Below are 12998 nucleotides of genomic sequence, written 5' to 3'. Positions count from 1 at the left end.
GTTGATTTCGGAGTCTTGTTGTCTTTCTATGTTCTGATTTGTCTATTTCTTCTTGGGGTATTATTTGTTCTGTCATTTTTCTATTTTTTCTTTGTTTTGGAGATTCTTTATGGTTTTGTGTATTGTTTTTGGTAGCGATTGGTTTTGTGTTTTGATTTTCGGTGGGGTTATCATTTTGTTCTGTGTTTTTCAGATGTGGTTCGTTTTGAATAATTTTTAATCCTGTGAAAGAATATAATTGGGTTAATTCGCGGAGTGCGTATTCTTTTGGGTAATAAGGTAATAGGTTGTTTCGATGCTGAACGATTTCTTTTTTGTTTGAGTCGATAATTTTATATGTGACATCTGTGGGTTTTGCAATTATTTGATAGGGTCCTTTTCGGAGGGGTTGTAATTTTTTAGAAATTCCTTTTTGAGTATTAAAATTAGGTATTAAAACAAATGTTCCAATTTTTAAATCGGAAGCTGGTGTAAAACGTGAATTGATTTGTTCATTTATGTTTTGTCTTTGTAATAACTTTTTCGTTATTTTTTGGTAAATTTCATTGTGTTTCTTATCTCTATTTAAAATCCATTCGGTGTGTGTACCGGAGGCTAATTTAAGGATTTGTGGGTGATGAAAATGATCTTCATCGTGCGTATGTAATGGTAGGTTATAACAAATTGAGTCTTTATTTGGTTGACAATAACCTTGTGCGTTTTTATGGGAATTTGCTGTAAACATTATTGGTTTGCGTGGCTTTTGGTTGAAAACCATTTCGTATGGTGACATTCCTAAAGTTGTCGTGATTTGTGAATTATATGCTAATGGAAATAATTTTACATCTGCTGACCATTCGGTATATTTGGTATCATTTCCGTTGATGATACATCTAAGATATTCTTGTAGTGAACGGTTCATACCTTCGACTAAGCCGTTTGTCCAAGGTGCATGAGATGTACGTGGTTTGTGTTTAATGTTGTATAAATGACATAGTGTTATTATTTCATTATTTATGAATTCTGTACCATTGTCTGTGACTAAAATTTCTGGTAGTCCAAATTTTGCTATCCAGTGTTCATAAAGTGTTGTGTATGCGTAATAAGCGTTACAATGTGGTACTGGGTTAAGTGCTACATAATGTGTAAATGCGTCAACAATTACCATAATGTAGGAGTTTCCTTCTGATGAGGGTGAAATTGGTCCTTTAGTATCAAATGAGATACGATGATTAAAGTATAAACTTTGTCCTTTAAAATCTTGTTTTTGTGCTATTTGTTTTTGATTTGGGTAAGGTTTATTTAATTGACATACTATACAATCATTGCATAGTACTTTTATCCAAATTGGTGCATTTGGGAAGTAAAAATTTTGTATAAAATTTGAATATGTTTTCTCTGATCCAGAGTGTCCTTTAATGTTTTGTGTATGTGAAATATTAAAAGCTATAAGAATCATACTTATAGGGAGACAGGGAACTGTAGATTCATTAAGGTTGTACTCTAAAAGGTCTGTATTTTCGTTAATTGTTGTATTGTTAAACTTGCGAAAGTATCGGAGGAGTGTTTTGTTTCCTAGAATGGTTGAATCTGCTTTGATAGGTTTAGTTTTATATTTGTGCCATGATTTTAGTTGTCGAATTACTGGGTCAAGGTTTTGATATTGTTTCAGTGTTGAAATTGTAATTGTTTCTGTTGGGGGGAGAAAAATGTTTTCGATTTCTAATTTAGATAATGGTATTGTATCAAGTGGGTCGTGAAGGTCAAAAACTTGATTTATTGTGTATTTTGAATCATTTGTTTGTGGTCCTGATAAATTTATTTTATCAGTTAAATCTTCTTTTTCAATTAGTGGAAAATGGTCTTTTTTAGGTAGGTGTTGTTTTGTTCGTTTTTGTTGGGTGTTATTTTTTATCCATTGAGAATATGGAATTGGTTTAAAAGTTGATGTTCCAAGTAGGTCAACTTCATAATGATTATTTTGACAATCTAAATAAAGTGGGAAATGTTGTAAATTATTTATTTGTGATTGTTCAATATCAGTTTTTACTGCATATTTGCATTCTAATCGAGGTGATGTTTCGTTTTCTGCAAGGTAGAATTTTATATTTTTGGGTATTTCAACTGTTGTTTTTCGTGTAAGTAATTCAGGTGGTGTATTTCGACTTAAGGTGTCTGGTAATGCAAGATTTTTTCCTGCAGTCCAAACTATATGTAAGTTTGGAAATTTCATTAGAATTAGTTGAAATCTGTAAACTCGGTGGTTTGGGTTAGATTTCTGTGTAAAAAGAAAGATGATTGGTTTGTGGTCTGTGAACAAAACTGTGGGATGTTTTGATCCAAGTATCAGAAATTCATATTCTGTAAGTGTATATATTATGGCTGTACATTCTCTCATTAGAGTTGAGAGTCGTAGCTCTGCTTGAGTGAATAATCGAGAATTTGCTGATATGAGGTTCATTTTATTTGTACCATTATGTGATTGTAATAATGCTGCGCCGATGCCAAAGTTCGAAGCATCGCACATTGCATAAAATGGTTGATCAGGGTCTGGAATTGTGTTTGAAATTTGTTCAGTTAAAAGTTTCTTTATTTCTTCGAATCGTGTTTGATGTTCTGTATTCCATTCAAAGTTGTTTTGTTGTCTAAGGATGTTATAAAATGGTCGTAGGTATAATTGCATTTTATAAACATATTTACTTAAAAAGTTTAACATTCCAAGGAACTCTTGGATTTTCTTTTTATTTGTTGGTGGTTGAAGTTTTTGAATAGCGTCAATGCGTGATTTCAGTGGAGTGATTGTTTTTCTTTCTATATTATGTCCTAAGAATTTAACTCTAGTCAAAAAGAAGTGTGATTTATCGGGGGCGGCCTTCAGATTTTCGTTCTGAAGTATTTGGTGATATGTTTCTAAAACTTTGAACATTTCGTCTTTTGTTTGTGATTGCATAAAAACATCGTCTAAATAGGTGATTGCGTTTTTCTTGAGTATTAGTGGTCTAAAAATTTTGCTCATAAAGGCTGAAAATGCTGCTGGTCCTATGGATATTCCATAGAATAAGCGGTTGAATTCATATTGTTGGTTTCCGATAACAAATTGTGTTAAACGTCGTGATTGTTCATCTAGTGGCATTTGATTGTATGCACTATTCATGTCGGCGGTTGTGAAGTATTTGCCGTTTATTTTTGTTAAAATAACTTGTATTGGTTCAATGGGCCAATTACATTTTGATTCATCTATGAGTGAATTGAGGTATCTAGCATCGAGAACGATTTTTAACGATTCTCCTTTAGCTAGAATGATAACGGGGTTGATGAATGTGTTGCCTTTTGGTTGTTCTTCTTTATTAACCGGTGATATAATGTTGTATTGTTCTAAAATATCGAGTAATCTGTTTACTTTATCATGTAAGTGAATTGGTACTTTACTTGCTCTTTGTTTTTTGAAAACTGCGTCTGGTTTTAATGGGAGATGTAGTGATGAACTGATTTTGCCAACATCGAATTTTGATGTTGCATAGACTGATGAATATTGAATTAGCTGTTTGGCTAACTTTTCAAATTCGTCTTGTGTTATTTGTGAATGTTGGAAATTAAACATTGTTAAAAATTTCTGTTGGTCCTCTGTGTAGTTACTGATGTTGAATGTAGGTTTGAAATATGGAGTTTTTGTGAAATAATCCGTCTTTCTGTTTTCGTTACTTATTATATTATTTATAGATAATTCTTCATTAAGAATTGTAGATTGGCAAATATCTAGTAATTGGAGTATATTATTTACGCGATAGGCTTTTTCGTGTATTGGTGATATTGTTGCGTTGGTTTCACAATATCCTAAAAGTCCTAATGGTAATGTTACTTGGTAAGGTGTGTTGTTATAGACATGTAAGGAGATGATATCTGAATTCGAATTTTTCAAATATTTTATTGAAGAGATTGTGATTTTGAAAAATTTATGAATCGGTTTGAATTCAAAATCTGACATATAAAATTTTTGTTTGTTTTGTGCTTTATCATATTGGTGAACTTGTTTGATTGAAAAATTATAGATGTTTCCTGATAGTGGTTTCAGGTGTTTTCTTTGTTGGTTAAATATCGGATAAAATTTTGAAAAGAATGGTGGTTGTTTATTCAATCTTTGAAAAAATGTTAAGGATGTTTCTTTTGTTTTTGTATATTTATCTTTGATTAATATTTTACTATTTAGTATGTTAATTGTTGGTATATACTTTGAAATAAATGGTATTCCAATGATATTATATTTAATATCGGTGATATGGAATATTTGTTTAAATGGCTTATTTAAAATTTTACTTTGTTCCATTGTTCTGGTAGGGAGGAGAAATAATTGGATTTTTCCGTAGTTTATCAATGTTGATCCTTGTGCTGTCGCTAGTTTGCTGGAGGTTTCAAGAGGTGTTAGCTTTGGGTGTAAGATTTTTATTTCATTCCATGTGGGAATGTTTATTATGTTTGATTCTGCTCCTGAATCAATTAAAAAATCTATTTCAAGGTCTGGTGGTTGAAATTCTTTATTTCTTGGGCTTTCTAAGAGAAATGGTATTGTCCAAATTTTTTCTTTGGGTTGTTCTTTTTGTATATTTTGATAAATGTGGTTTGTATTCAAGCATTTTGTTTTGGTATTTTTATTGGTTTGATTTGTAGTGTTTATCTCATTTGTTTCTTGCGTCGTTGGTGTGGAATTTATGGGTGTAGTGTAATGATTTTGAAGAATTTGTGATTGATTTTCATATATATGTGATGGAAAGGGTTGTTCATATATGACAGATTCATAGTCATTTTCGACTTTTATCATATTGATATCAAGAGTGTTTTCAGTATCACTTTCTGAATCTGATGATGTACAGTTTATTTGATTGAGTTGTAACGTATCAGTTACTGTGTCATCAATACCTGGAGGGTCTGATGTTGTTTCTGGGTTAGCTTGTACTTGATTGATTTGTCTTTGATGTTTAGGTGTACTGCTTCTGTGACGATTATTAGAGTTATTGTAGTGATTATTATTTCGGTGTGGTGATTGGGAATAATTTCGATAGCGATTATTATAACTTGGGTGTCGGTTTTGTGAATTATTTCGCGATCTGTTTTGGTAATTATTGTTTGGTCTGTTATAGTTCGATCTATTATATGAGTTATTCCTTGATCGGTTGTTCGGGTAATTCTGGTTTCGGTTGTTTGAATAACTTCTGTTTCGATTATAGGAGTAGTTTCTATTCCTATTGTATGATGAATTTCGTGATTGGTTGTTTGGATAATAGTTATTTCTTGATTGAGAATTAGATCTAGAAACAAATCGTTGTGTATTTGAATTTGATCTGGAGTAGTTATTTCGACTATTCGGTCTATTGTAGTGATTTTGTGATGAATTATACGTGTTTCTTCGTTCTGGTGATCTTCCTCTATAACTTGAGTTATATGGAGATTGATTTCTTGTATAGCTTGTATTGTTTGGGAGTGGTTTTCCTGAACTGTTGTTGCTGTATACATCTTTGTTTGGTAGGTTTTGATCTTTTTTCATGTATTGATAAAATGATTTATTTGGTTCTTTGTATTTTTGAGGTTTATTTTGACTATCTTGTTGTTTTTGTCTACATTCGGAAATACTATGTCCGTATCGTCGGCAATAATTACACCATTTTTTGAAAGATGGTTTGCCTTTAAAGTTCGGGTTCTTTTCGTAAATATTGAGTATTTCAGTGATTTTTTCAACGAGATCTGTTTCTGATTCTTGTATATTATTAATATTAGTGGGAGTCGTTTCAATTTTGTTAACGTATTGTAATTTCAGATTTTCCGTTTCTTCTAATTTCATTGTGATTTCTGCTTGTTCTAGTTTGTCTACTAGTTTTCTAAAATCTAAATCGGGTTCTCGAATTGAAGAAGGATGTGATGCTCTCTTTTTTATTGCTATTTTCCTTAATTGTGGTGTTAAGGTCATCATTAAGATTTCTGTCATCTTAGTGTTTTTATAGTCATGTGTATTTAGTGAATATGCTTTTCGAACTAGTGTTTCGATTCTTACTGCTATTTGCTTGATGGTTTCGTTTGGTAATCTGCGAATTTCATTACATAAAACTCTTTGTTGTTGTTTGTTTCTTTCGGAGTCAAACATTTTTGAAAATTCTTGTGTAAATCTTTTCCAGTTTGATTTTATTTCTTGAGGTAGTACTGAAAACCATTTTTGGGCTGCGCCATCTAAGGTTGTTTGTATCAACGCTGTGCGTCGATGTATCCAGTTTTGATGTAGTGGCGTGTTAATTGGTTCAGGTCCAATATTTAAAATTAAATTTGCTGTTACTGCATTTAAGTAATCTTCTACAGAGTATTCAGGGTCTGTTCCTGTGAAAACCATTAAGGGTTTATTTGATGTTATTGATGATCCACCCATAAGGTATGGATTCATTGTCATTTGTAATGATTCAGCTGCATTTGGCATTTGAGAAAAATTTGAAAGTTGGTTTCTTGTTATTTCATGTTGTTGAAGATAATACGGGAGTGGTATTTCATTTTGCATTTGTGATGGTTGATACGAGTGTGTAGTCATTGGATTTTGTTGTTGAATTGGTTGAAAAGATTGTATATTAATTGGATTTGGTTGTTGAATTGGTTGTTGATATTGTGCATCTATTGATTGTGGAGAAAAATTTCTATGGTTTGTACGTGTTTTCTGTATTCCTTGTCTACGATATTCTTGAGTATTTGGTGCAAATATATCTGGTTGTAAGAAATCTTCATCTGAGGATAAATAATCCATTTGATAAGATGTTTGTTTTTTATTTTTATTTTGTTGAAAAAATGGGTAATTTTCACTGCGATCCTGTGGAGGATTTGGTTGAAAATTTGTGGAATTATATTGGGCCGTTGGGTTATCCCAGTTTCGAGGTTTTGTATATTGATTAAAATTTCTTTGTGGTTTATAATTTGTTTTTGATGGATGTGTATAATTATAATTATGGTCTGCAAAGTTGTTTCTAGTGAATGTTTTGCGTGTTTTTGATGGTATTGTCATGGGTTTGTATGTTTGGTAATCCATATGTGAATATTTAGGGGCAACCGAAGGTTTAACGGTTGATTGTAAGGTTACCTGTGTTTGTGAAGGATTTGTATTTCTTGGTGTTGTTAAATTTGGGCGTATTGGTGAAATACTTTGTTGTGTAGTTGTTGTGTGTACAATTTCTTCATTTATGAAGTGTGATGGTGTCTGTATATCTTGTTGAGTAAGATTCCTAGTTCCATTGAGGTTTTCATTGTGTATGACTGTAGAGTTTAAACTATTATTTTGTGTATCGGGTAAAAATGTATTATAGTTTAATGGTGTTGCATCAATTGTTAATGGTATTACTCTTACATAATCTCTTATGTAAGATATTGTACCTATTGCTTGACTTGAGATTGATTGTGGAAAGTTTATAAATACGGGATGAGACCATTCGGGGTCCCAAACATAATCTGATTGTTCTGTGATAGCTGTATCATCGTTCGAGTTTTGGGGTCTAAAATTTTTTCTTGCTTGTGCAATTAAATCAATATTGTGTGTAAAATAATCTATTATGAACCATGCTAAAATTTTTTGTAAATCGTGTTTGGTATGTTGTGAAACGTCGTCTTTCGTGAAATTTTCTTTAATGATGTTTAAATAACTAGAGAGTAGTGTGATTTCATGTCGTACTCTTAAATGTTTAGATGTTTCTGTCGGTGAGACATTTGTTAATGGGAGTTCATTTTCTAATATCGAAATATAACTATATATTAGTGCGAAAACTTCATTGGTGAAAATGGAGTTTGCTCTTTGTGAGTTATGGTATTGTATGCTTTTTATATATTCTGAAAAAACTTTTGAAAATTCTAAATCAAGGTCGTCTGTTTGAATAGTGTATGTTCTATTATTATGGTTTGGGGAAGTGAATTCTATAGAGTAGATTCCATATTGTTGTGTTATGTTGCATATATCTTTTAGATAGTGATCTATGATTTGTCTTTTGATTTTTACATCGGGGAACTCTGTTTTACATGGACTGATTCCGGGTTCAAATAAATTTACGAGTAAATTTTGACAAAATATGTGTTGTCCTCTATCAGTATCTGCATCTACTATAAAAGGAAAGATTTCATCATCATCTGGAGTTTCGTCACCTGGGGTGTGCGTTGAACTCATTTTTTCGTTCGATGACTGTTAATATGTAATTATTAATGTGTCGAATTGGTTGATTCCAGTTGTATAGATGTACTGGTTTGTGTTTATACTGCTTTTTTATTCTTCTTTTTCCTCTTTGTGATGAATTTGAAGTTGTTTCTGAGTCAGAAAAATATAATTGATCGTGTTGTGGGTAATTTTTATCTATTGATTCTTTTAGTTTGTAGAGTTCGTCTAAACTGTTGGTTTCTGATTCTGAAAATGCGTTTCGATTTTTTGAAAATCTTTTTCGTGTTATTTGTCTTTGTTTAGTGATTATTTTTCTCTTTAGTGTTTGTCGTTTTGTTCGAATGTATCCAACTGTTTGTGTATGAGGTGTGATTACAAGGTCGTATTTTTTGTTATCTATTTCACAATTGTGTAAAACGATTGTTTGTTTATTCCCTAGGTTTTTAAATGACATAAGGTTTAGGATGACGGGTGCAAAAGGTTGTTAAATGATTTCTATTTTCCTAAACTGTTAGTTCTTACGATTTTTTGGTTAGCTTAACCTGGGTCTATTTGTTTAGGGTTGGAGAGAAAAGTATATCGATTCCGAAGAATGATTTTTACTTTCTCGTGACTAGTATAAGCTAAGGTGTTAACTTACTTAATCTTACTTAGGGGTAGTGATTGTGTTCAAGGGTTGGAGAATAGTAAATCGATCCACAAGGTTCAGGTATAATTAGAACGCGAGTAGTTCGTTAGATACTATTTTAAACTTACTAAGTCTAAGATTTATCCTGGGTCTGGTAAGAGGGGGGATCAAGTGAAGGATGAATAACCGAAGTTCTTCACTGTTTATCCTAATTTGAATGATTAGTTTTGTTTAAAAATTTCTATTAGTCTTGGGTCTTTAGAAAGGGTTGGGTAGTGAATCGACGTTTGAGGTCGTTAGACACTAATTAAGTGGGTGGGGGAGAACAAAGTTGTTCTGTTTGATCCAAGGATAAGCCTTGATGATCAAATTTAAAATGTAATGAAGTAGAAAATGATTTAAGATCCAAGGATAAGCCTTGATGATCTGGTTTTAAAATTAAGTGACTTTAAGTTTTAATGAGGTTTTAAATTTGTGTAAAGGAAAGATTTAGTATTTTATGATATTAGTGAGTTGATGATTGCTGTTATGTTTTAGGTGATGAAGCTGGAACAACAGGATGATTTATGATTACTAACCATTTATTGTCATGCTACTAATTTTTATTTTTATTTTCCAATAAATATTTTTCAAACATGTTTTGTATAATACTGCAGAATTTTAGGAAAACGATCTTAGATCTTTTTATCAATCGTTATTGTATAATATTAATTTTGTTTAGCGCCTGAAATGATTTTGAAGATTTACTTCAAGGTTTTATGTTTGCAAATGGAAATCTAAATTCATTGCAAGTAGTATTCGAAATATAAAAGTTTGTTCTGGCTTTTGCCGAACTATCATGTAACTATACGGCAAGTTTCTACTTTGTCGTATGTCGTCTTTGGTTCGATGTCTTCTTCCAATTCCGGGTAGTTCTATTATGGTTCGGAATATTGGCTCGGATCTATTGAGTCGGAGAGACATTTCAATTAAATTATTGTCGTATAACATTTTGTAAATGTTTTTGTCTAATTTCTAATCTAATTTTGGTTAATTCTAATCTAATAAGGTCTTGTTCGAGACTTATGGTCGCACCAGATGAGTTAGGACTGGAGTGTAACTCATAGAGTAATTTCGGATAGGGTACACCGTCTGCTCGTCACGCTATCTTATTTTCGGCCGGATAGATTCGTGCAACTTCTTAGTCTAATACCGATCCTAATCTTACTCTTATACTATCTAGTCTCAGGTTGTTTAACTAGTCTCTGCTAGGCTCAATAGATCTAGGGTATACTGGTTTATTGCGGCTGCTGAAGTGCTCGGGAGAGTCCAACTAATTTCTAAGTTAAATTCAAATCTCTCTGGTGCTGAAATTACAAGTAACTTCAGCACTTACAAATAAGTGGGTTGTTAGTTAGATGGATCATGATTGGTTAATATTAAATACTTTACATTGGTAAAACATTTAATTTATCCAATCATAAAATATAGTTTAGATCAGGTTCCATTTTGACAATTTCTATGATTTTTCCCGAACTTTTCTAATTAGTTAAAACAAAACTATGTTTTAATTTACTTAAACTACGGATGCATGTATGTTTTGTTTTAGCCCAATTGTTATCAGCGCAAAAGAAATGCAACAAAAATAGCAAAAGCTTCGGATTCTGACTTGCAGATCTATACTCAAACCCGACAAATCGGACCTCAACTTACGACAACAGCATTTGCTGCTGTTTTCATCAGAATCATCGTTATCCAATCAAATTCTTCTTCCTCTCTTTCTCTCTCCTCGCGACACCCGTTCGTGGCTCGATAGTTCCTTCACACCTCGTTCACACTTATGAATGGGTACTTCTAACCATATCACCACTCTTTTACTATACCACTACTTTGGCCTTAAGCTGTGCCAATTTGTCCACCGTTAAATCGTCGAACAGTGTCGTCAAAGATATAAGTTAAACTCGGTCGTTCGTAAATTGCATTCGCCATATGTCGCTATAGATAGCTAGCTGATCCATGTATAATCAAAGATTGAAAATTTTGTCGAAAATGAACTTTGATTAGTTATTAAAATTGAATAATTTTGGTAAAAATCAAATTATTTGCCTAGGTGGGCTTAAGAATTTCTTGGAATTGAGTTTTCGCATAGCAAAAGCTCTACGACTAGCAATCTATGAATATGGATTTCCAAGCGCTGTTTTACACTTTTCCAACTAATGAATATTCATTTTAATTTGTTAATTTATAGATAGCAGTGATATAGTTTCGTAAATTTATGAAAATAAATAAATTTGTAAAATTTGAATTTAACTTCGCTTCGAATTTTTTTGACTATTAGCTTAAGTCACTTTCGAGCTAACTTATTGGTTGTTTGTCAATAACAAGAGAACCAAAACATGATATCTTTGATCATTTTAACTTATTCGCTCATTTTCAGTTGTTGCGAGTTTTATTTACGGGTTTTCACAGTGAAAAGAGTAACGGTTTGCTGAAAAAAATTAAAAAGAATAAATTTTGCAGCTAAACTAGAGTTTTTCACATTGTGTTGACTGTTGAATTTTAGCAAAAATATTATGGTGCAATTTATTCTGTAAAAAGCGTGCCAAAAACAATATCCAAAAATTGATCAGTTTTTGCAGTCATTCAAAAGTTGCACAAAAGCTAGCAGCTCACTTGCTTGCAAAGTATAGCAAAATAGGCCTTTTATGTAGCCAAACAAAATTTAAGAAGGCTATAATTTTCTCAAAACTCTATAAATAAATTTACTTTTGCGTGATATACAAAACCAATTTTCAAACAAAAACAATTTTTAAACGTTTTGAACAAGTTTCTGGGGATTAAATTTTCATTGAGCTTATTGAGGTTCATTTAATGAAACCTGTTTGAAATTTGTTGAACTTCAAAACAAGACCCCTCTATTACAATTGTATTACTTACTTATCGCGTAGTTCTGCGTAATTTCAATTTTGGGACCGAACTGCAAAATAGATTTTAATTTTGCTAAAAATCTAAGAAATTTTTGTAGTCTAAAACCAACTCAATTTGAGAAAAATTCGTTTAATTTTTCTTATTTTATTCGTTTTGCTCAGATAATTCAAATCAGCTCTGTAGTCTGCCTTTTAAAACCATTCAACTTCAAGTAAAAACTCGTTCAACTTTCAATGTGCAAGCAAACTATCATTTAAAAAAATTGGGGCAATTTCACTTTTTTGTTATCGTCGGATCACTTGTAATTAAAAATTTGGAAGAAGTCCACCTGAACCTTTTTTGCTGTATACAAATCTTTTCATTTGATTCTTGCTGAGAAAAAAAATTTGTGCATTTTTGGATGCTCTTTTGCTCAATTATTAAACTGAAGCTTAAATGAGCTCTCCGAAAAAAAACAATTAGCAGTGCTCAACTGATGTTTCGACTTTATCGAACACAAGTGGGTATCTTTTGACTGCGTTAAAATACGAAAAAACTTGGCTAGATAATCTATATACGTTTTCTATCTAAAAAAACAGCCTTTTGACTGGGCTAAAATACGAGAAATTTTGGCTAGATGATCTATATACGTTTTGTATCTAACAAAACAGCCTCGGTTTGGTACGGGCCACAATTTGAATATCGATTAAATTCGATCGCACAAATTAGATGGCGCGATCAAATTTCTGTAGTCACGCCGATGATTTTGAGTTCCACCACGGTCCAGAAAGTCGCTAGTTAAACGTAGAAAAAGGTAGTATTTCCTGTTTACTTTGTTGAAAAGTCAAAAAAAGCCATTTTGTTTGATGCCGCATGTTAAACAAGCAAGACTACTCGTATCAAGTACGGCAAACCCCTGAGTGCTCCGACTGTCCATAAATGGTCACGAATGTTTTTTGGCTAATGAAATATTGACAAACTATTTATTTTAAGCTGAATATTAAGAATCGTGGATGGAATTAATAATAAGATCAAGTAGCCTGCGTCAATTGAATTGGAACAAATTTGCGTTGGGGGATAATTCAGCACGCGTAAAAAACGCGCTTTAAATTTGCAGCATTAAAGTATCCTAGCGCTGTAGTCACGTTAGTCTATTGTTGAGAGTTTTTCGGCATATTATAAGTCAGGGTTGTCTAGTGATGAGCGCAACCATCTGGGGCCACGAAGATGCAAGTAGCGATACACGAGGGGAAGAATTTTGCGAATTGGTCTGAATAAAAAAACCACCCCAAGTCAACAACAAAATTTACCAATTGCGGCGTCATAAATTTTTCTGAAGAA

The 12998-nt window shown here is 32.2% G+C and overlaps 3 protein-coding genes across 14 annotated transcripts in view; 2 read left to right on the top strand and 1 right to left on the bottom strand.

Moving 5' to 3' along the window:
- The window catches only part of LOC134843665 (innexin unc-9-like), an 82636-nt gene extending 71857 nt beyond the window's left edge, over positions 1–10779 (top strand). For all 11 annotated transcript variants that reach the window (XM_063859869.1, XM_063859870.1, XM_063859868.1 and 8 more), the window contains one exon: positions 10360–10779. The gene's annotated coding sequence lies outside the window, so the exon portion shown is untranslated. The remainder of the gene's footprint in view (positions 1–10359) is intronic.
- The window catches only part of LOC134844719 (stress-70 protein, mitochondrial-like), a 531301-nt gene that overhangs the window by 268511 nt on the left and 249792 nt on the right, over positions 1–12998 (bottom strand).
- Positions 1–12998, top strand: part of LOC134843663 (zinc finger FYVE domain-containing protein 9-like) — a 412805-nt gene that overhangs the window by 265263 nt on the left and 134544 nt on the right. The window lies entirely within an intron of this gene.

The sequence above is a fragment of the Symsagittifera roscoffensis genome, chromosome 4, assembly GCF_963678635.1.
Source record: "Symsagittifera roscoffensis chromosome 4, txSymRosc1.1, whole genome shotgun sequence".
In the NCBI taxonomy this organism is placed as follows: Eukaryota; Metazoa; Xenacoelomorpha; order Acoela; family Convolutidae; genus Symsagittifera; species Symsagittifera roscoffensis.
Note: the sequence above shows the minus strand (reverse complement) of the source record. Positions and strands in the feature narration are given on the sequence as shown.